Source organism: Pyxicephalus adspersus, chromosome 6 (genome assembly GCF_032062135.1).
Source record: "Pyxicephalus adspersus chromosome 6, UCB_Pads_2.0, whole genome shotgun sequence".
Classification (NCBI taxonomy): Eukaryota; Metazoa; Chordata; class Amphibia; order Anura; family Pyxicephalidae; genus Pyxicephalus; species Pyxicephalus adspersus.
In genome coordinates this window covers 79606876-79631827 of record NC_092863.1, presented here as the reverse complement: position 1 = coordinate 79631827, position 24952 = coordinate 79606876, and the positions used below count along the sequence as shown (strand labels likewise).

Here is a 24952-nt window from a genome sequence, read left to right as displayed (position 1 = left end):
TCTTTTCAGGGAACCTGTGCCGCAAAAAATGTAAAGGGAGTTTTAACCATTTCCTACTCTATCCAAAGCAAAAAAAGATTTAAACTTTAGATAGTGATCAGAATTACTGGAAGAAAAGGCTAAAAGTGTTTCTCCACTAAATATTGTTACACTTTTTTACTTTTATGCGTATGTTTTGGGAAATGTTTAGTGTCATGGCTGGGCAAAACAGAGTAACAACTAAATTTAAAAATGACACGTGGCCCTGCATGATGTAGCCCCCATTCAATGTTAGCATCATTCCAACAGTTATCAATATTTCAGTATTTGTTCAGTGGATAACAAAGATGGAGACCTGACCCTCACATACAAACAAGTGACCTTCCAATGATCTACATGACATTCCCCGGCTCTAGTGGTATTTCTTTATTCACCATAAATGATATAAAACATGTTTAATACAGATACTAGCCTGTGGCCCATTATTTCCTTCCTATTTGCTGTTGCCCATACCCCTTCAACTACAATGTTGCAGTTAATGGGTCCCTAGACTCAGGTAATAATATAATAATAATTGGCAATTATTTTTACTGGATCTATAATCAAGTAGTGGAAATGGAAAGTTATCATTTAGTAATTTACCATTTTCATGAAGGTAAAATGTAGAAAACAGAAGATTTGCTAAGCTAGTATGCAGCATTGAAGAAGAAACTTATATTATTACAGTACATAGGAAGCATTCAAGGTAAAGTCCACCAAAACAAAGGTTTGTGGAGAAACCCTTTATGTCTCTTCAATTACTACTAAAAAAAACTATTGATTGATGGATGTTGCCAGTACAAATCATTGCTCATTGCAAAGCAGGAAACGGAATAGCAAGTAATTATTTTGCTGGAGTATTTTCTTTATTTAAAGTGATTTATTGCTTTTAAAGAGAAAAAAGGTCAGCATAACACATACCGGGAGTCAGCTTGCTGGGTTATTCTATTCAAACATAGAATTGATTGTTTGATGTGTTTTCTTTTCCTATAGAGTAACTATATCTTGGCGCTCATAAGTGTTTAGGGTCCTAATGTGGTTTTCTGTGTGTTGGTTCTTTTCCTATCACAGGTATATACCTTGCTGAAAACATAGGGATTATTTATCTCGGTTAACAGAGATTTCTTATTTGCAACCAGACATGTTTAGAATGCAGGAATAAATGTTTTCTGTGTGCTTTTGCATCTAATGGTAAAATACAACTGGTATTCTATGTCTTAATGTATTTTTGGGGAATCCCCAATCATCGGATTCTGTTGAAGCAGTTTAATGGCTAAAAAGGTTGTCTGCTCCCAAGTACATAACTTTATACATTGGCTTGTAAATGACAAAATGTAATCAGGTTTTCCTGAGTAGCTTCCAACTGCATGCCATAGCCTCTGATTATTAACTTTTCTGTAACCATCAACCATATGGTACATCTATATATATAATCTCTATATATATATTTATTTTCTAATATATCCTATATATTATAGGATGAGGAACACCATAACAACCAGTCCAGATTTACCAATTACTGTCCTGATCACTGTAAAAAATTAGATCTGATTCCCTGTTTTGGGGTAATGCACTTTGCTCACTGTTACAGCTCTGTTGCGTTGCCTTAAAGTGTCTTTAAAGCCCTTTTTTAGATACAGAAGTGGTGGATTTACTAAAGGAATTATGGCTGTTCCCTTACTTGCAAGGGATAATTCATTTAGCTTAGTAAATACAGTGAATTCATTTTGTAAAGAATATCATGTGCAAGGTAGTCTAAAAAAAATAGGATTTTTCTCTGCACATAACTGGAGACTTTAGCTTATATTGATCTAATTTACTAAAGTTAGGTGAATTGTCTCTTGCAAGCATATAATCGTAAATTCCTTTAGTAAATCAACCTTATAGTAAAGAATAGTTAAAATCTCCATTTTTTTTTATTGCCAAAGGGGACCTTCAGATCTTCCTCTGTTTTGTCTTAGTGATCATTGTCACATGGACTGCACATACAGAGAAAATTCAAAATTAAACAAGTAAAATATTGCTTTAAATATACTTTATTGTGCACCTGCAGTGCTGAACAAAACTATATAAAACTAATAATAATACTTTTAATACAAAGCTGATGGAAAAAGTGCTACCAATAAACTACACATGCCACACCATATTAGCCGGACTACCTCATCTCTGCCTTCCTATTTCTAATCTTCATTCTTCCACATATGACCTCTATGAAGAATAGATTTGGTGTTGCACGGTATAATCAATACATTTATGGTCACTCCTTTGTAGCATGACAATGCAGGAAAAAGCATCTGCATAATGGCTTTATTTTGTACTATATAGTTATGCAAAACTTTGTAATGTAGCACTGACTTGTTAAAGGTGTTTTTACTATTTTTGTGGTTCCAGAAGTTTTTTTTTCATTTTGTTGTCCAAAAGATATTAAAGATCCTTTTTTTAGTGTATGTCAATATATATATATATTTCTATAATGTACTGAAAGCATATTCGTTGCATGAACCATGTACAGCATGTGCCTTCCCTATATTCTCAGAATATTCCAGCGTTCCGTACAGGTGTGCTTTCAATAAGCCTGATTACATTTTTTTTAATGTTTCTGCAGAGCTCCATCACCATGACGACAGTAGTAATGGTAATAATATTGCTGCAAGACTGGAAAGTGATGGTAGATAGAGAAAGTTATGAGCTTTTCTAACCAACACTAAAATATAACATTTTAGCCTTGTTTTGAAAAGCTTTTAACTTTTCTTGCATCAAATTTCGCTTCTTTTCCCATTCAAGTCTATGAGAATGTAAAAGCCACTTGCAGCAATTATGTAAATCACAAGGAAGTCACCAGCAGATGAAATATATGTAGGTGAATTCTGAATGATTTTAAGCTACAATCACTAGATTAACGTTTATTAATGACCGAGCAAGTATGGCCAGTGTAGTTCCCTATGGAGGAGAGTGCAGCGTGGTGTCACTATTTTATCTTTCCCCCTTCCCCTCCTTTTTGAACATTACAGTGTGTACAGCTCTTTGTTGGTAGAAACAATCATGAAGATCATTTCCAGTTACAGAACTCCAATGTCTGTACGGGGCTTTATAAGCCTCTCACTTTTTATATTATTACTAGCTGATTACCCGGCGTTGCCCGAGTATTTATTTATTGCAATCTTGTATTATAGTCCAAAAAAAGTATGTAAAAATATAAGCAAAAGGCACACTGTGCTGAGCAATACATACACACACATACATACATACATAGATGCAGATATAGCTCTGACATATACCACCGCGCTGTAAAATGATCAGTGGTGCACTCGCATGATTCTCAGTCATATGTCTAGCAAGTTTGGTTGAAATGTCTCCATGCATTTCCTAGTGGTGACATACACACATACATACATGCATGCATGCATGCATGCATACATACATACATACATCCAAATATAGCTCTGACATATAGCACAGCACTGTACAAGGATCAGCAGTGCACTCACAGTCTGAGACATATGTCTAGCAGTTTGGTTGAAATGTATTGATGCATTTCCTAGTGATGATGGAACAAAGCAAGTTTGGTTGAAATGTCTCCATGCGTTTCATCCAAATATAGCTCTGACATATAGCACAGCGCTGTACAAAGATGACAGGTGCACTCACATGAGTCTCAGTCATATGTATGGCAAGTTTGGTTGAAATGTCTCCATGCATTTTCGAGTGATGGTGGAACATACACACAAACACACACAGACACATGTTGGCTGTTCCTTCATTTCCACTAGAACAGATCATTATCCATAGTGGGTGCACAAGGAATGGACATACCTAGTAGGATAGTGCGAGGAGAAGCATTTTAGGATCTTCTTGGTAGATTTGGGCTACTGAACTCTCAGAGCTGGTTTAAAGGAGGGTGACTTCTTCCTTACCCTGGTCCTGCAAAAAAAAACCCACCAAAGGTAATGTATTTTTAACTTGCCCCTGAGCAAGTCATCCAGTTTTTTTTTTTTTTGAGGTGGTGGTGGGGGGGTACTCTAATTAGTGAATCTGAGGTGGAAGACCTGTTTAATTCTTTGTAAAAGAGCCAAAGATAACACCAACATTTAAGCAGTAGTCCTTCTCTTTTCTACCAAAAACTAGATAACTATATCAACTATGGCTTGACATACAATACACCCAATACAAAAGGTGTGTGTACATGTGGAGCCAGGTTTACATATCAGCCATACATAGAAAGATATACTAGTAAACCCCTCATGGTATTTACCTACACAGTTGTAATTGCAGTGAGCCAAAGACTTTCTTTTCTTCCTTATCCTTAGTTCTTCTCCTGATCATTTGGACCATTTTGAACTTTTAGGCTATGTACACACACGTCCAATGGTTCTCGTCCGATAATCGGCTCAGGGCTGATATCGGACGAGAGTCTGGCGTGTGTACAGCGCCTGTCGTCCATCGCCCCCACGACTGTCCTGGTGGATCCACGGACAATGGACAACAGACGATCTTAATGGAAGCAAAGAGGGTGAGGGCGCAGCAGGGTGCCGCTCCATCATTCTCCCCCCTCCCCATAGAGCTGAGCGGTGCTGTATGTACAGCACTCATTCATGCGCCGTGCAGTCCTGGAAAGGATCTTTCACTACAATTATTGCATGTGTGTACGCAGCCTAAGATGCAATATACCAATTTCCAGAATTTGTTTAAGAAATACGTATTAGGTACAAACTGCTGAAATACATATACAAGCCAATGGGATAAAGTAATTAAAAAGCAGAAATTTCCTAGAGCCATTAAAATGTTATAACTAGGTGATGTGTTTTGTCATTTCCAGTGCCCTGTATTGAAGCTGCAACACTATTAAGCAATTCTTCTTCCTTTTACCTGGTGTCTATAATGTAACTTTTATGATATAATTCTTGTTAGCATTTTAAAATTTTGCATTTGCATTCTATGCATAACCTACAGCTTCCATCATTTCCGTGGTTGTGTTGCAAGTTTGATCGCACTGATATACACATAATTTAATACTTTAATTCTTAAGTGTGCATGCATTAGACATTGTGGGAATCGGTCTTCTTTTCCTTTAACATGGGGTGTCCTTTTTAAATATTTATTGATCCTTATTTAAAAAAAACAAACTCTGTCTTTTGTATAAAACACAGTGCGCAAAATAACCAACCAATCATACTTCACGGTTAATGGATTCCTTTATGGGTATGTTGTGGTTTATATGTATGTTGTGCTGGTTTATTGCACTCTGTTTATCCTTTTCAATAGAAATATTTTCGTAAATGTTCTTTTAAATATTAGACATTAGTTTCTTTAAAACATGATTTTTTTGTAGCACAAATATTTTGTGTTTTTTTTCTTGATGCAGAATAGACAAAAAATGATGAACATGTAGCATAATATAGATTATACAGAAACTGCAAAATTATATTGTTTCGTACCATACGTTTATGCAATACTTTGTAACTATTGACTTGGTACTCTGAATATTTTTGATAGTTTTTGTGATTGCTAATATAGTGGGAAGTTCGTATTTTGTTGTATAAAAGATCCTAAAGTGTAGGTCTTTGATTTTATTTTTGGTGGAGAAGAATAAGCCCTTGGTCACCCTTCACAGTGACCATTTACTCACGGAGCAAGAGGTTTGGGGAAATCTCCCATTGGGGACACCGGTCCGTGATTTACTTTTACTTTGGGAGATTTTCTTGTTCACCTCTGGGTTTGAAAGTGTAAAAGAATTTACAAAATAGTTCACAGAAAGGTAACCTTTCACTACTCTGACCAAAACTTAAAAAAAAAACTTTGGTCAATACCTACACAATAATAATCTATTTATATATATCAGTCTGGCATTTTACTGGTCAAAGTGACAAAATGAGTGTAATTGAATGACATTAGCCAAACAGATGACTCAACCCACAATCATTTGCCTTTATTTTATAAAAAATAAAGCTTTTTTTAAAATGTTTCAGAAATGCTAGAGAATATTTTAGATGTTTCTATGACAACTACTGGTGCATTTTACAACCAGACTCTGTAAAGCAGAAGTAGCAAGAATGAATGTCAAACTTGTATTGAGATGCTGCAGTTTTTATTGTGTTGGCAGCCCATTGAAATAAATATGTTGCCTTACCACAACGCGATAATACAACACACAATAATAATTGGGCACTTTCAGCTTCAAGGCTTGATTTAGTAGGCCTTTGAGAATGTCAAGTGGACTTTGCATTCCATTACAAGACTATGAAAATGTAGGACTTGCTTAAAGCAAGTTAAATGCAGGTCAAAAGCTACTGTCATTGAATTCTGAATGATCACAGAAGTCTCTCAAACGGCATCAACCAAGGCCAAAACTAGTGGACACAGGCCCTTATAGAGTTCAAATATCACAGTAACGTATATGATGGTTAAAAAAAGGTAAATGCTAATGTGAAAAGCCTTTAAAATTATTGGACCATATGGGGTCCAATTAAAGCCAATACTGCTAGGAAAATCAAACATACCTGTTGCTTTGTGCTGGATAAGCAACACAGAGATCCTTTATCCTCCTCTGAAGCATGATTAGCTACAAACCTTTACTTTGTCCTGCTGAAGTCTTATTGCTTATAGTATTAATATTATTACACAGTATTTATATAGTGCCAACATATTACGCAGCCCTGTACAAAGTCCATAGTCATGTCTCTAGCTGTCTCTCAAAGGGGCTCACAATCTAATGTCCCTATCATAGTCATATGTCATTAACACAGTCCAGGGTCAATATGAGGGGAAGCCAAGTAACCTAACCCACGCAAACACAGGGAGAACCTACAAACTCCATGCAGATAGTGTCCTGGCCATGATTTGAACCTGGGACCCAGCACTTGCAAAGGCCAGAGCCACCTCTGAGCCACCGTGCTCCCCATATTCACATTTTACATTGTAGACTTGCTTCCAGTGTACAATCAGATCCCAGGAATGGGACTTCACAGAGACAGAGCAATTGTATGTAACTAAATATAGTTCAGAAGAGAACCTACAAATGGCCTTTATTTAAAAGACCTTTATGGTCCCTTTAAACTGGGTTTGTGTAAGCCATGGCATAGGTTGGCTTTTATGTGTATGACCAGCTTTACAGAAGTTGTCAAACAAATATTAAAGGTGCAAAGCTTTACTTTTTTTTTCTCTTGCTTTTGGGGAAACTAAAATATAAACCCAGATTTGATTTTGATGTGTTATGCAACCTGAATAGCAATATAAACTATATGAATATATTTTATATAGAGGTTTGTGAAATGTGTTGACTTTATGTAGCACAATTGTGTCTTGGAGATTTGGAATGATGTATCTGTGTTTGTCCCTTCCACTTATTTTGTGGTCTAATGTATCAGTATTGTACGTATGGTGGTATGGTGGCATGATGTACCTCTGAATTTATTGCTTTGGTGCTTGTGTATGCAGGTTATCTAAACTTGCCAACATACGTGTACAAAACTTGGGACAAAATAAACCATGCCCAGCCCTTCCAAACCTGTACTCACGTCCAGCCAACCCACCCTTTATATAAAAACTGCAAGCTTTTATTGCTGAATATCATGGTGATTCTTGGAATTGGGAACTGATGGCAAGCATAAAAGTAGCACAGTACTGTGACCAGAAGAGATGTCTGCTTTTAGTGTGAAATGCTGTTTACAGGTAATAGCCTGCTACACATTTATAACTAAAAAAACACCACTTTTAGAGTATTATTTGTAAAAAAAATAATACAGTGCATTAATGGAGTTCAGGAGGCCATGCTGCCCTAGGGATGATGGCACTGCTTTGAATGAAGGGGCTTACCCACCTAAAGGCCAGACTAACGCATGGCGCAGGGACTGCCTTTACATTGAAGAAACAAGAACCCGCTTAAAAGGAAAGCCATTGTGTTTTTGTATATGAATGTGTGGATTTTAAATGATTTTTGTTCACTTGAAATAATTCAATAATTCATTTCTTGTTTAATGTGTTATTTTACTACAGTTCTTGGGGGTCTTGGTGCTCAAAATTAAGACATTTGGTTAACCTAATTATTTGGATAACGCAAATTCTTATAAGGTCTTGAAGGGTTTTGCCCCTTGAGCCTTTGCAGCTAAATCTAATGGTCGTGTAATAGGGCTTAAGAACTCCCATATGTGGAGCACTCATTATATTAATCCATTAAAGGTGCACTTTTCATTAATTTGTAGTCCTAAAGCTAAACTCCAGGCAAACAGCAAAACACACAGAACGCATATGTTGAAGTTGTTTTACTTGAAAAAGGATCTGTATTTCTCTCAATTCAGTCCAGAGACTTATGCAGCCTTGTCTCAAAACCAAGTGGATGACACCAATTTTCCAGCTTCTTCCTCCCCATAAAAAAACATAACTATTTCTGCAGTCTTTAGGCAAGTCTGGCGTTACGGGTCCTTCCTTTGCTTCCATAGCAGCAAGAGGTCATCCTTCCTGAACTGTCAATGACAACCTGGGATCACAAGACGTGGGCTGAATGATGCTAGCCATCATTCAATTTAGAATAGAGGCAGCTTCAAGTGGTGAAACACTATGGGGAACACTGCAGTATAAAGGTGAGTATTACAGCAAAAAGTGTCTACTTGTAAAAACGAAAAAAAGCAGTAAGGAGAAAAAGTGCTGAAGTCTATGATTGGACAATGAAAAAGCAGCATCTAATGAAGTTATTCCTCTGCACACACTGCTTTCTTCAATGATCAGCTTGTTCATTTTTAGTATACTGTCAATCAGCTCATCTGATTGCCTCTCAGGGTTTCCTTAATGCATGGGAAATGAAAGGCTAAAATTAGGTTAAATTCATCAACTGCATTGAAAAATGCTACAATAATTGCTTTTATATCTGGAGTTCAGCTTTATATGTATTGCATTGTTTCTAATCAAAGCTAATTATAAGAATAAGGTTTAATATTCTGTTTCTGTGATATACCTGCATTTTAATATCTTTGCACAATCTCCTTTTTTGGAAAGGAAGCTATCAGTCATGGCCAACTGCTCCATAAAGAAGACCTTTTCTTTGTTTATTTTTATGAATGTCAGCAGTCCCGGATTCTAACTCCTAAGGTGTGGATTTACATTACGAATGGGTGGTGGTTTATATTGTCCCAAGCTTCAACACTGGATAATTGTTTGTACCTTGTAAAAATTGTGATTGTTTTTTGTTTAAATATGCACAAGAACAAGTAATTTTAAGAAGACTCTATTTTATTAAAATTTTAATGTTAATTACTGTTACATTTGATGTATTTATGCTCTGTAACATCTTTGCACTTAGCATAGAGCATGTATACAAACCTAATTTATGCAAAGAATATTGTTTAGTCTGTGTTCTCTACGTCTGGTCAGATTCATTCAGTGTTTTGGTGCTGATTAAACAGTGTTTTTCTATATGTCCTGGTTTGGAACCATATTAAACATTATTTTTTAGTGCATTTCTGCAGTCACTTTTTTTTATTACAGCCACATTACTGTGGCATAGGACTATGAAAGTATGGCGGGATGTATATATTTTTTAAAGCAGGTATATGTAGCAACATTTGATCTTTTATAAACATTAATGATCATTTTGCAACTCAGAAAACCCTGTGTATCCCATTCATAAAAAATACCATTTATATTGAGGTTTGTTTTATGTCCTGTGGTCATACACATAGTTATTTTCATCTGCAAGCTGTATATGTATAAGCCTTCGGCTTTCAAAATCATGTTCTCTGTGCAACATTTCTTCCCACACAATATAGATGGTTAGTATCATGGGTGGAAAAATCTGTTGTAGACCACATTGCTTACAGTTGTGAAGTGAAATTCTTGCTTGATTTACTCTGCTAATGCATGATCATCAGGCCAACCAACACTAGCAAATTAGTTGTAAGAAGCCACTGACTGATTACCTACTGTCATTACATGATCATAAGCCAACATTGATACCTGACTGCTCCCCAGCTCTACTCTCTAACTTGGAAATGGTTTTGGTAAATTCTTTTTAAATATGATAAAAGTCCTTAAACTGTTGTATTATGTACTTTTTTTAATAAGCATTTAATACACAACAAAGGATTCAAAGAGTACTAGGGGAAAGCTAAAGACTACACGGCAGAGCTAAAGACTACACGGCAGAACCTGCCTTTCCATCTGCTGTTATACAGTAAAAGATATACCCATATTATATTTCTAGGAAAAGAGTCTTTATACATCCAGCTAAGGACTGTTGACAGACCTTGAGAGGGACAATGCTTTCTGCATTCCTTCTTTATCTTGGGTACCTCTGTCTGATAATGCATTGAAAATAAATTGGTTTCTGACTAGCAGATTCCTTTCACATTTTTAAGTTAGACACATCTTTAAAAAGTGTTAATTATTCAAAAGAATAAAAATACATTTACTCCAGGGATACAACAGAAAGTGAAAGGAAATACCATCTGAAATATTTCAATTTCCTGTTCTTTTTCCTTTCAATGGGGATGAATTACACAGAAATGTTTTATTTAGATGCTTTAATGCCTTTGAGCTTGAGTCTTTATATAGATATATATAGAGAGAGACAAACACGTATTCAGATAAGCACAAGGCAATATCTTACACAGACTTCATGGAGAAAAATACTTGCATGGGAAACTTCAGATAAAAGTGGCATTTTCTATACCTAAGCCACATAAAGCTGATCTTCTGCAGCTTCTTTGCACATCCTATCAATGGCCTGCAATTATCACTGTTGGATAAATGGTTCATTATTAACCACACGCAGAAGAGTTTTTTTCTTGAAATAAAATGTTTAAAATTAACACAACCTGTCTTTTTTCATTGTGTTGTAGTTGTTAGAGACTATATAAAAGAATAAATAACATTTTATACAGGGCTTCATATTGGTAACACAGTATGTGTTCTGCTACAGTCATTTAGGTGACCGAGTTACAATGGAAACAAGAGGGTTAGTATGTGCAATACAGATAAGAAAGTAATCCAGTAAGAGGGTTATGATGTTCAGGAAACGATGAGTATACAAGATGGGGAGTTCATAAAGAAAGCTTGGGCCTGTTTATAGGGATTATAGCACTGAAGCCTGCATGCATTACAATTACTTATCTGTAATCTAACAGAAGTTCTTACACCTGGTACACCACTAGTGCCAGACTCCTGATAAATCCTCTCTGGTGTACTAGCCCTTTGTGCTTGGTATAAGGCACGAATGGACCATGTCTGAGCCATTAGCTTGAAGAGTCCACAATTCATTTCTGAATCCCCATTTAGAAAACACGCCTCTTATGAATGTAGGCTGGTTTTGGCAGAGCTGCAGACAGATTGTCATGTCTTAGCCCCTGGATATGTGGAGTACAGAAAATACCTTTACAATGTTGTGGAATGGCACATAGCAGCATGTTAGAAACTTGTCAATTCGCCTTTGCCATAGCATGTACTGTATACCCACCCAGCTATGCTTTCACAATGGGTCCCTGCACTGCTAGAGCTCTTGCTAATGATATGGGGTGTTCAGGTATGAGGGGGGACATGACCACACCTAGTGCTTAATCCTTAAAGGATTATAACCTGAACCAAACACTGTCATAGGGGGTGGGGGTGTCTTGATGTCATCTTCCTGTCTAGGTTCAGACCCCATCAAAGCTTAGATAGGTGGGAATGCTGCAGCAAAGTTAAAGTGTACCTAAATTCAGAATTTTCACTTTACATAAAAGGGTAGCGAACCCTGTGCAACACCCTTTTTTGCAGCACTGCCCCTTAATGAATGGGAGCGCAAAGCCTCCCGGGATAAATACGTCACACATTCCTGGAAGCTCTTGGGTATTCCTTTTGCGCATGCCCGAGCATCTAGGGCATGTGCAGATAAAGCGCTTTCATCAAAAGGGGAAAAAATTGCCGATCTCACGCATGCGCAGTAAGATCGCTAAGTTTTTTGCCATCTACATCACCCCATCTCGTGCCTGTGTCGGGTGACATAGGAAGAAGAAACCGGAGGAAGAGGAGAAGATGGTGGCTCCCGGCACCCCGGCCAAAAGATGGATGCCTGGACAACGCGGGACTCAATAGAAGAGACCTCCGGACCGAATCAACTTTTCTGCGGAATTGAAGGTAAGGAAATTTTTTTGTTTTGGGTGAAGTTTGAGTTTACTTCCTCTTTAAGGCTGGGTAAGTGAACATGCATGAGTGGGGAAACAGAGGCTATGTGCATGACTGCCATGTCTTTTACTGCCCAAAGACTTTTATTTGACACTATGCTCCATAAGGGTAAAGTACCAGTGTCTGCACATTGCCCATCCTTCTGGCATGAATAAATACACAGCCAGACTCCCTGCTGTAGCAATCCTGCCTGTTGAAATTAAACCAGAGGGATTCAATCAAGGCACCCCACCTTAGGATTGTGTTTGGGCCTGGTGTTTGACTGTTAGGCCTGACACCTGTCATAGGGACAGGACCTGTCAGGACAAGTGCACATCCCACCAATGAGCAAAAAAAAAAACATGAAACAATAAAAAAAAATATAGTTTAGCCAGAACCACAACAAAAAAAATTTTCTCTAGAGTTAGACTTTATTTGTAGCTTGTCGCTGCCAGTATGAAAGGAATACAAGTGCCCAAGCAAATAAAAACGTGAGGTCCAGGTGCAACCTTTTTATTTTATTTTAGTCTGAGTGTAAAACTTCTGTTTGTTTTTTACTGCTGTCTCTTTTGGGGAGATTTTACATTACTTCCTCTTGGGACAGCAAATGCTGGGAAATTTTCTAAACGGGGTTCTGTAGATTGGAACTTCTTAGAATAGGCCTGATTTAATAAAGCTCTTCAAGACTGAAGATCACAGACTATCATGGGAGCACCTTGGTTTTCCAGCAACCTGGCATGGATTTCTTTAACATCAATTGCTATTAGCTGTCATTAGCTGATGGTTTCAGTCCTGGAGCAGATATGTTCCAGGTATTCCGGATCACCCTGGTTCTTCCATCAAAGTCTGTTGTCACCAGTCTTGGGAAGCCTTAATACATTTTTCCCAATGTTTTCTTACTCTATTTGCTTCCCTGTGCGTTGAGGGCCACAAACCCAATTGTCTTTGTTATAGATAAGGAAACCTTTACAAACTTCACTAAAGCGATCACTGACAAAAAAAAAACATCCAAAAACTTCCATTCAAAACTTCAGTGTACTTTCTAAAGTCAGGCCCAGCTCACTTAAATAAGTCTACATTCGTTTCCTGAACACTGGCATTTACAAATGAAGATCTTACAAAATATGGAGTCTATTTTTTACTGGTTTTTTACTGTATATAAACAATGAAAATATTGGGTAAAAGCTGTGGGAATCACAAGTGAAACCATTAATAAATAGACCTCTTATGTGTATAAGAACTTTATTTACCCAGGAGTTAAGAAAAGAACTACTACAACCAGCATGCTAGGAAATATTATAGTATATCACAGTAATTATAGACAGCAGACATGAAATGAGACAGTGAGACATGCATACATAGCAGGCACAATCCACTGAAGATGTAAGAGGATTGAGGAAGATTATGCAATTATTTGGTAGGGAAAGAATTAAAGATCCAAAACTCCCCTTAGATGTGACTGTAGCTTAGGCATTATTAATGTGAACATAGTAGCACACTACAGAAAACATTTACATGCACAAGGATAGGTAGCATATAACCTATTAGTTAAGTCACCGTTTACAATTTTTTATTGTTAGTTTTAAGCACATAGATGGATGGCTAGGTAGACACATAGGGTTCTGTTTATAAAACAGAGAATTTGACATTCCCTCAAACATTCCCTGGTGGGAATCAATTACTGCCATTGAAACACATGGACCTGTAAGATTGCCACAAGGGAATATATAAAGGAAATGTCTGATTTCCTGTTTTATAAATAGAGCCCATAGATATCTAAAAATATACCAAATGTAGGCTCTGGAGAACTACCCAGTTCTCTAGAACAGATTGAAAGGTCAGGCAATATTGGGCTTATTATTTGTTTAATATACCTTGTAACATGTCTTTCTCTCATCCCCTGGTCGGAGATTGGCCTCTTCTTTATAATGTACATACCATTGTAGTGCTCCCCCCCTTATACATCTGTCCACTCTCAGTGATGTCTGGTATAGGCAGAAGTCTGCAGTACCGAGTATCCAAGTGTAATTTTACTCGGAGGAAAGTCTATGAAAAGGATGAAAGATAGGGTGATCTCTGAAAGCAGCTAGTCAAAACCTGCAATAAAAGTTATTAATGGTTATTGTATAAAAAGGTGAAGGAACAGCAGGATCAGTGCTAGACCCCGTGTCATAGATACTCAAATTTAGTGTTTCTTGACCTTTATAACATGGGGGAACTCCTGCTATAATTACTATATTTAGAGCTCACAGTATTTTCCTATGGTCAGTGGGGAGAATGTCACTCATACAGATAGCCATAAAGATTGGCTATTGGTGACTATTAAACTGAGCAGAGAGACACAAACTGCTCATTGTTCATGGAATCCCTAGTAACCATTGGAGGATCCTTAGGATATCATGGTACCCCGGTTAAGAAACATTGCTCATATTGTTATGATGCTCAATATGTTATGGGACCATTGTTAGCATCCTTTATGAGTCTCTAAGTTGTTGACAAAGTCAAATCCTTTATATAGACCTTGAGTCTAAATGCAAAAAATCAAACCAAGGCCTGCTTTTTATAGGGGTACATTAAAAAAAAAAAGTATATATTATATGAAAATCCTTGAACAGTCTAGATTACAAAGAGCAAAAAGCAAGGTAATAAACCATTTCTAGGTCTTCGGTTTGCTCTGCGCTCTATTCTTTGCACAAGCAGTACATTTCCATTTATATTAGGTAAGGGACAGCCAAACCACACAAAAATATTGCACTTGCTGTGCTCCAAAAAGCTCAGCGTACAGCAACACGGAAGTGCATTGGTCGGGTGCACTTGGAGTGCCATTGGGAATAGATGGCAGCCCAGTGCACCAACACATCTTGTACATTGCCACATATAATCACGTCCAATGTCCAACCCCATGCATTAGTGGTAACTGGCCATAAATAAAGAACAAGAATCAAGAAAAAATCTTCAGAATAATTTGGGGAGGGTACTCCACAGAGAAAATGGTAATTTATAACAGGACAACAAAAGCAAAGAGCACAGGAAATATGAGATACTGGTAGTGTCAACAAGTACTTTTTTCACTTATTGAACAAACATTTGTTTAGACAACAGACCAAAAGAAAAAAAGCAAAGGTAATTGTTAGGGTTTACATTTACATTTAAGTTTCTTAGTTCTTTTTCCTATTGCCATGACATTTAGGATGTTGCCAGCTGAGCCATGCCATTTCATCACTTTTCATAACCACTGAAAAGCAGCCTGAGGCTACAAATAGGCATAAAATACAAAAAATAAAATGAAGATATTTTACGCCAATTCTTTTATCAGTAAAGCTGAGGAAGGATGCAAGAAAATCCAGCAAATCATTATGAGACCATATCCATCCAAAACAAATATGATCATCCATCCCTATGTCATTGTGAAATCTACATCAGTGTTTCTCAACCTTTTTATCAAGAAGGACCCTTTAAATAACTTTCAGGTCTTCAAGGAACCACTTCTAAAATAACTATATCCACAGCTGTAGTGGTCAGTAGGAAAAATGCCTCTTACATTGCTGGCCAGTGGAAAGAATGTCACCCCATACTGGGGTCGGTAAAACTAACCTCATTGCTCAAGTAACCCCTGTGGGGGAACCTTTGTTGAGAAACACTGATCTACAATAAAGTGATTTTTACAATATTCACACACTTTGATGAGGTTATTTACATTTACATTTCATATTTTTGTTATTTTACATTCATATCTCAATCTCTGAGTCCTTGGTCTATCTTATTAAAGAAACAGCTCTAGCAAATTATTTCCGAACTCATCTCCAAAAACACATTTCAACACCACCAACGCTTTGCCAGATGTCTAAGTAGGCTTGTTTGCCTCATATTTTTCTTTTCTGTTCACAAAGTAGCGTGTTTGTTCATTATATACAAGTTACAACTTCTTGAAGTGTTCATGGACTGTTCATAGATTGTTTTCAGGCAGCCACATAGGATGGGAATAAGTTAAGAGGTTATGATGAATGGCATCCTATAATTTATTTTTAAATCTGAACTGTTATCTGCAATGGATTTTAATTTCTGTCCATCCAATCCAGCACGGCTCTGTCTGGCAGGTTAGGAGACCTAATTTGTCTCTGCTACCATTACATAACACTTAAAGGTCTTGTCCCTCCCCAAGCCTGTGACTGGACAGTAAAGTAAAAGCAGCACAATAATGAGCTCATCTGTCTGCCACTCTGCAGACCACAAAGTTTTGGCTGCTTGTTCTGCTTCACTGTTGCATTTACTTACTGTTGCATTGATGACAGAGCTGTGTTAACATGTTTCTTTTATATTGCATCTGCCCAAAATTCAGCATTACCGTCAGTATCTTGTAAACTATATTCAATTAAAGAAAATAAAAATAAAAAACAGACAAAAACTTGTAGAAACAGACAAAAACTTGAAGAATTCTGTCTAAAACAAGTATATAGTATATTGGAAGTATTGCTGATAGTAACTAATTTATATTTAATTGGTGGCTGTGGTGGCTGTGGGATCACTTTTCTGCTTTTTTAGTCTTTATAAAGCAGCCTGTAGTTCCCATCTGCAGTCGTATTCCCAGAAAGTATGATTACTAACAGTACAGCTAAGACATGAGTCACTTGGTCTAAGGGACAGCATTTCCCTCAGATAACCTCTCAGCCTTTATACCAGCAGACTCTTCAGGATAAACATCAGCGTGTTTAGGGACCTTTCACATTTTTGCATTACAAAATGCACATGCAAAACTATTTTTGTGTGTGTCTAATGCATTTAAGTGTGTTTTGAATGCCTTTCACATGCATTTTGTTCTTGGAAGCCCATGAAAAATAAAGACATGTAACTTGAATGACGCATTAGTGAGGACACATAATGAGTTTTTTGTAATGTGCAATTTTATTAAAACACAAAACAACATGCAGCAAAACAGGTAAGATGTTTCAAAATGCAATGCAGTGATCTAACACAATGTGTATACAGTAGTATATAGTATGTGTTACGCAATATGTTGGCGCTATATAAATACTGTCAATTAATAATAAAGGGAAGAGTTAATATTAATAAAAACCTTATAATGGTGACTACTTTTCTTGCACTTTGAGCACTGTGATTGTTCCTTAAAGCACACATAAAATACAAAGGTGTGAAAGGGTCCCTATTTATAATAGCAGTTTTTTTCCCATCAGACTAATCAAAATCGTGATTTATTGTTTTCTTGTTTTCCTTTCACAAGTACACCACTTTAGCCCAGCCACTGAATACAGTTGGGTTATTAGACTAAAACTTTATATATATATATAAGAGGAACTCTAATATAAACCTATATATCTATATAATACAGTATACGGTGCAAAATGCACAAACATACTTTACTCACACTCTACTGTCAATTCATGTGTTGACCAAATGGATGAAAACAATGAATAACCTAGGCTTGAACGAACAAGTAAAATGTGCACTTTAGGTGGACCACTGGTAATCTATTATGGTATTTGCTTGGACTTATATGCACAATACAGAAATATATGAGCTTGGTCAGCCTACATGAAACCCAAAACCTGTGGAAAGGTTATATAACCACAGATATAAGGTAGAGAAAAAAATTGCAATTTGCCCCTTGTTTACATATTTCTCATATTTTGATATTTATATACACTTGGTAGCATTAGGAAGTAGGCATCAAAATATATTCCTTTAAGAATTACTCAATTATTTATTAGGGATTTTTTTTTTTTTTCACGATAATTTAGATACTCTGTCCAGGCAAATGGAAATGTGATGAGTAGGAAAGGGTTATAGGTGATCTAACATTGGCATGTGTGCATTGATGTTTGTTGTCATTCTGAAACCCTATTTTATATTTTTATATTATTTGTTAGTGGGCACAGGGGAAGGGTCAACAGTAATTATTGTCCCACTCTGCTCTAAGTTGTGAGCTTTCCTATTAGTTCTTTATTGCGATCAATGGCTTACCCATCTAATAGAAAGGGTCACCAGGGAGAAGATGGTGTGAAAAAGATAAACTTGCAAATCATTTTTACAGCCAAGATCTCTAGATCCACTGTTTGTTTTGACATGTTTTTTTTTTTTTTACTGAAGATAATTTTAAAAAATAGAATAAAAAATAGAATGATTGCCAGCAATGGTGTTTTGGTTATCGCTAGGCAGAGCTCTATATTTAAAGTTGTAGTTATTTCATAACATCATCTGCTAATTTGGAGATGGAATGTTTTGTGTTATTAGATAAACTTCACACTCACTTACAGCACATGACATGGTAACGCTGTGTGTCTGATACAAGGTCAGGAATAGCTGAAACTTTCCTGATAACACAGGGGTTGTGTGCAGTTCAGTAACGAGCAGCACAGTGCACGGCTAGAATGTTAAAGCCAGGTTAAACTCTCACACCAGACCTATTATTAGATATCTATTCTCACTAACCTGCACTGGAATGTCACCCCCTTGGTGGTGCTAGCTGTGTCAGCTTGTATGGATAAAAATTAAAACATTTATTATATGTATTGAAGCAGCCATCTTGCGTGTGGCAAATTGCCTTGCCATCCAGTCCTGACCATCTCTCCCCTCACACTCCCAGCCCAGGCTCTCTAGCCAATCAAAAGGTCAATGTGTTGTCTTCTGTGATTGGTTGGTCCTGATGTCATAGATGTTACTACAGATCAGGTCACCATCACAAGACACAGATCAGGGTCCTACTGCCATGTCAGACCCTTGCACAGTATCACCATCATCATCCTCTGTGGAGCCCTATGTCACCCCCATCTGTGGAATCCATTGACCATGCAGGTGTTTAGCCTCCCTGCTGAGAAGCTCTGTAGCTGTGCTGACACCCCCCCCCCCCCCCATCTGTCAGAAGCAGACAGTGGTGATGCTGGAGGGTGAGAGGCCTCATCACATGACAGGCAAAACAGAAAAAAAACAATAAACTTGTGACCAATCAGGGAAGTGGGAGTGGTTCTGCTCTGATTGGTCAGCAAGCGTAGCACTTGTTTTTTCTGCTTGACTGATGATGTCATTCTCCCATGAGCCCCTGCAGCTTCCTCCTCACTTCTGAGGTGATAGAAGAGGGGATAACGGGGAATTATTTTTCAGGGCTTAAACAAAAGTAAAGCCCAGATAGATCAGAATAACCTTAGCTTACATCATCCTTAAACCTAAGATGAAAGTGTGAGACTTTCATCTATAAATGAGACTTTATACATATGTTTCTACTAAAATAATCTGCAGGACATATATATCAGATTCCACATAATGCACTGCATGCCAGGGAATTGTCCTTTAGGCCACTTTGTGCCCTCAGAAATAGTCTACTATAGGAATATTACCACCAACATAATATACTACAACCTGACTAAAAGACTTAATATGAAGCCATGAAACATAATACATATCCTGCTGCAAGCCTGACAAATACCTGGTGCTGACAGTAAAATCTGATTTATTGTGACCCTCAGGCTGAACTTTCCTGCATGTAACTAGATGGATAATAAATTCATAGAGGGTCACAATTTTATTTATTAACTTTGATAGCATTACTGTCATTAAAATAAACTATGAGGCAGCATTGATAAATTGTTTAAAGAAGAATTAAGTTTAGCTGAATCTACTGGAATACACTGTACTGTATTATTGTTTCTCAAAGCAAAAATATCATTAAAAAAAAAAATCACCCTTTTTTACAGTCCTGCGCCATCCTGTCTTTTTTCTTCCTGACACCGCCATCTTCTTTCTGTTTTGTTTTCTTATGTGACCTGATCTCATACTACGCAGGCAAAAGAGGTGATGAGCGATTTTTTTTTTTACATTTTTAAATTTTTTTACATTTATTACCTCACAATCGGGTGATGTTAAAAAAAGTTTTTTTTTTCATTAGAAAGCCCCTGGGCATGTACAGAAAGAGCAGCTCACAGCCTGGGATATGCGACATGTATCTCAGAAGGCTGCGGGTTTCCCATTCACAAAAGAGGGGTCTTTCCTTTATAAAAAAAAGTTTAGAAAAAAAACACATTTTTACTTTATATAAAAAAGAGGTATCCACCCTTTTATATAAAATTAAAAATATGTTGATAGGTCTGCTTTAGTATACACACACATATATGGTACACTCGATCACTCTTCCTTTATAATAAAATTTTAAATTACATTAATAACAATAATGTACTAAATATTTATTCATTGTGATTTAACTTCACCCAGAACTTCCTGATGTGCCATTTCTGAAGAGGTGTCAATTTAAACACCAAACTCATTATATGGCATTTTCATACAATAAAATATTTTTTTCTGAAGATGTGAAACCTTTTTTTTACTAATCTCTTCAACGTATTAATGCAAACACAAAGCTGACTGGTATTTTTGATATACATCCCTGACAATTGGCCTTTGACATGTCCAGATTCTTGTATAGGGGTTGAAGATTAGAGGAGGACTTCCTGCTGCTGTTTGCAAGCAAAGATTGGGCTCCCATTACTTGCACCAGCTGTGTGTTAAAGATAAGGTAGAAAAGTTAATTTTGCTCCATTAAAGTGTAAAGCAAACAAACCCTTTTGGAACTAGGCCAATCAACTTTACTTGTCATAAAAATGTGCAGCTGCCCAAAATATGACAGCTGGCATAGCAAATTCTTTTACATCTTGCCCAACCTGTTAAAAGTCTAATTTGCTGCGTGCGGCTCCATGTTAAATATAAAGTCATGAATTAAAATCAGTTTAAAATACGCACAATTACAGATATTTTGTGGCATACTCCAGGCGTAAGTTTTAATTAAGGCAAGCCAAAAATAAATTGTATTACTGTAGAAATCTTTAAGAAAAAGTTTTTTTTTTTTGCATAGAAACATGAAGACATTGTGGTGTTTTAGCTTTTATAGTTCATACTTTTTACCTTTATTGTAAAATCTTTATTTAAAATAATTTAATAAAATATATAAATACATACAAAATAATTTGGTTGTTACTCTAATATGCCTAATTCTTTTTTTTGAATATATATATATATTTTACAATAAAAGCAAATAACAGTATGCCCGTGTTTAGAGTTGTTTCCCTAAAAAAAAATTTTTATATTTGTATATATATTGTATTTTTTATACTTTATTTTGGACATTATGGACAGCACAGATTTTTATTCAAGATGGCATTAATGTGCAACAAAATTTGTAACTGTCCTTGCAGTGTACATCACCCAGAGGGGATTGGATATTTATCTTTGCACTGGCCAAATAATGGCAGTTTTCAATCAACCAATTTTCATCTTTCGGAAGGCACATATATAGTTGCAAGTAATTTCCAGAAAAAATTCAATCTACCACCTTGTGCTCGATCAATTACCTGAATTTGGTTGATGTAGAACAGTACAAAAAATATAGAGTAACTTAAATAAAGAAGAAACAGCCCTTGCCAACTGTGGCTTATAATTCAGGTAGACTATCACACAGATTTTTTTAAATTGAAATATATAATTTCCTAGAATATTAGAAAAGGTGGCTTGAAAAAGTGCTAATTTCCATACTTGGTGCCAAAGTTTTCACAAAACCAAGCAAACAAACCAAAATGGTGGAAAGAAAAGGGGGAAATGTTCCTAGTTGGATCACAGATAGTAATGAAGTCTTTATAGAGGATCTATTTCTTTCTGTCTCTATATAAAATACACTATTTTGGCTTTTATTTATAATATAATCCTATTATGATAATATCAAAAGTAAGAGGATTTCTGAAGTAAATCGTGCACATATATTCCAAAAGTCCTATAACTTTATTAAATATGAGGGTTTTGAATCCACTTGTGCTGCCATACATCTAATTTTTGCAAAACTTGATTCATAGTTCCAATCATTCCTCAATTTCCATATTTCATTTGATCCAAACTGGGTGTATATCAACTAAAAAAATTTTCAGAAGTTATTGCTTTGGTTTTAAGCTTCCACCTCAATATCAATAGTGTGGTCACTAAGAATCCAGCAATTATTGTGTTGGTTACAAGTCACTCTAAAACTTTAAATTTCCAAAATTGTCACCTAGGGCTGGCAATAGATTGCCCCTTTTTTAATATGCATTAAAGTTTGCTAACAAAGTTGGTTTGCCTACCATGGGTTTAGGGGTCCAAGGAGCCAGTTGACAAGAGTTCAGAGTTTTGTGACACTTAAAATTTTCCAGGTGACTTCTAGAAAAAAATTACTGGTTTCTTAATTCTACAGACATTTCCTATCATCTGCAAAGTCTGTCTGCTACATACAACTTAGATATTTGTACAAAACCCTCTTGATCTTAAAAAATGCCCTTAAAAGAAAATGGAATCTAGTTTCTTGAGCAGAGTGACACCAACTTATTCAACAATCTGTGGTCCTTATAATCTCTTGCTGTTTATCTTTTTTTCTTTTTTTTTGGTGAGCTTAAATAATTGTATGCTTATCTCCAGTGCCAAATAATACTCCATATGGTGAAACTAATGGGATTTATTTTTCATAACTGACCTACTTTGCAGAAAATAAAACTGCTTCCATAGCCTTTGGCAGTGAATTGTGATCCGACGCGCAGATAATGAAGGCACTTCTTTAATGACTCGCATTAATTCTAATGATAATTTCCAACATGGAGTGAAGCTCGTTCAGCTGGGTTTATGGTCTAACAGCGTGAAATAGCATTGATGTACGCCATTAAATTAATCAGGAGAGCTATGAGTATGTGAAACAAGGATGCCTGGGAAGCGTTTGCGTTTTATTTTTGGGAACCCTAATTTCATTGAGTGCTTGTGTTGTGATAGGAACTTTAATCACTTCATCTACGTTATAGTCAAAATGTATCCTGAGTTATAGAATCAGTTAAACCTCTGATCTCTCCTATGTAACTGTTGTTTATATAGAATGTTTGAATCATGATTTGGGAGCTACTCTTTTACTGGGATCCTTTTAGTGTTTACTGAAGTAATGTCTTACTTGTAGATAAGATGCCAATAGCCTATTGTTGTCACAGGTACATCTGACTCTTGGGTGGCACTGCCAAATTGTTTCATAGGCAGACTTAGGCTACGTACACATATGTGCAATAATTATCGTTGGAAACGACTAACAACCGTTCGTCTGATAATTGTTAACAAAAAAAGTGCACAACGACGCCGATGAATGAGAAACGTCGCTAGAAACGAACGACTGGATCTGATTGGGCGACGATCGCTCACTATCTATTGTATGTACGGTCGTTCAGTGATGGTGGATTGTTCTGTGATACACTTTCTTCTGTACATGTCACTTTCTCCATCGTTCAAATGATCGTATCTAGTGTGTGTGCATTGTTGGTGAATTATATTTTAAAGATCGTATAGTTTCAGCATGTACTGAATTGTGCACAAAACGATTGTTCAAATATAATTGTGCATAGTCGTTGATTGGTCGTTAATCGTTTGTTTTCTGACGATAATTATTGCACGTGTGTACGTAGCCTTAGATTTGTGTCTCAGACTATTGGTGTCCCTCAACACTTGAAATATACTCTTAGTGGACACTTTTTAGAATATCTAAATGTTATTGTAACTATAATAAAATGGGCCATGCTAGAAATGAAAGCATGAAACCTGCACACATGGTCAAGAGGATCTATTGTTGGTTTACCAATAATTATATGCATAAATATATGCTATCTACATGGGAACGATAGCATCTCAGAACCTGTTGACCATTTGTACATTTCAGACTATATCGGGAGAAAGGAAAATTCACTGGCTGTGCAACATGTGAAACATTGAAAAATAACCAGTTGTTGCAATAGAACACCACATCAAGCTCCATGCCTGCCAACTAAGAATGGGTAAAAAATGCTGCAGTGGGCTGTAACATCAGACAAGAACATTTCTTTTCTGGTAAATCCCCTGCTGCAACACACAACTGAAATAGTATGAATTTAGCATACACAGCAGAAATCTATGGATCCTGTCTTGTGCTAACATTTCAGTCTGCTGGTGGTGTATTAGTATGATAAATACAATTGTGCATAACGTGTATATAAGTATATATATATATTTATATATATATATATATATATATATATATATATACATATACAGTGGTACCTTGGTATAAGTCCTTAATAAGTTCCGGGTCCTTGGACTTAAACACATTTTCCCATAAGAAATAAAGGGAAAATGATTATTCCGTTTCTATAAAAAAAAATCTTATTGTTATTGGCATAATATGCATTGATGGGGCTGTATAAAATAATTTAAACACTGCTTAATACTAAAATACATAAATACAAAAGCAATTAGATGAAATAAATGAAAATTTAACCTCACTTTACCTTGCTGACAAGAGTCAAGTGCCTACTAGGATGGTGCTGAGAAGGGAGGAGGAGGGGATGTTATATAATTCTCAACTGCTCCCATTCACTTAATTAAGAGCATTTGGTTAAGACTGCTGCAGAACCTTGTGCTTCACCACTGGTCTGAAATGGCCCACTGTATTTGGAAGAGGAAGAAATGGAGAATCTTCTGTTTAACAGAGGATTTCTTTGTGTAGGGAGATTGTCTTACTTTCTGATGTGTCTGTGGGACAGGAAGTAAATATAAATCAGACAGGAAAAAAAAAATACATTTGTAAATATATATTATTTTTTACTGTAGCTGACATCATGTCATGATGATATTGATGTTAGAAATGATGAATTATGGCGCATATTTTATTGTGTTATATCATTTTAGATGGTTGTTCTTAGGCAAAGTGTATTATGAAATTATTTCTGAAAGCATTCAACAAATAGACCTTTTCTGTGTGAAAAAATGTATAGATTAA

The 24952-nt window shown here is 36.3% G+C and overlaps 1 protein-coding gene across 5 annotated transcripts in view; it reads left to right on the top strand.

Annotated features, from left to right (window-relative positions):
• HOMER1 (homer scaffold protein 1) overlaps positions 1 to 24952 on the top strand; it is a 76620-nt gene that overhangs the window by 32102 nt on the left and 19566 nt on the right. The window lies entirely within an intron of this gene.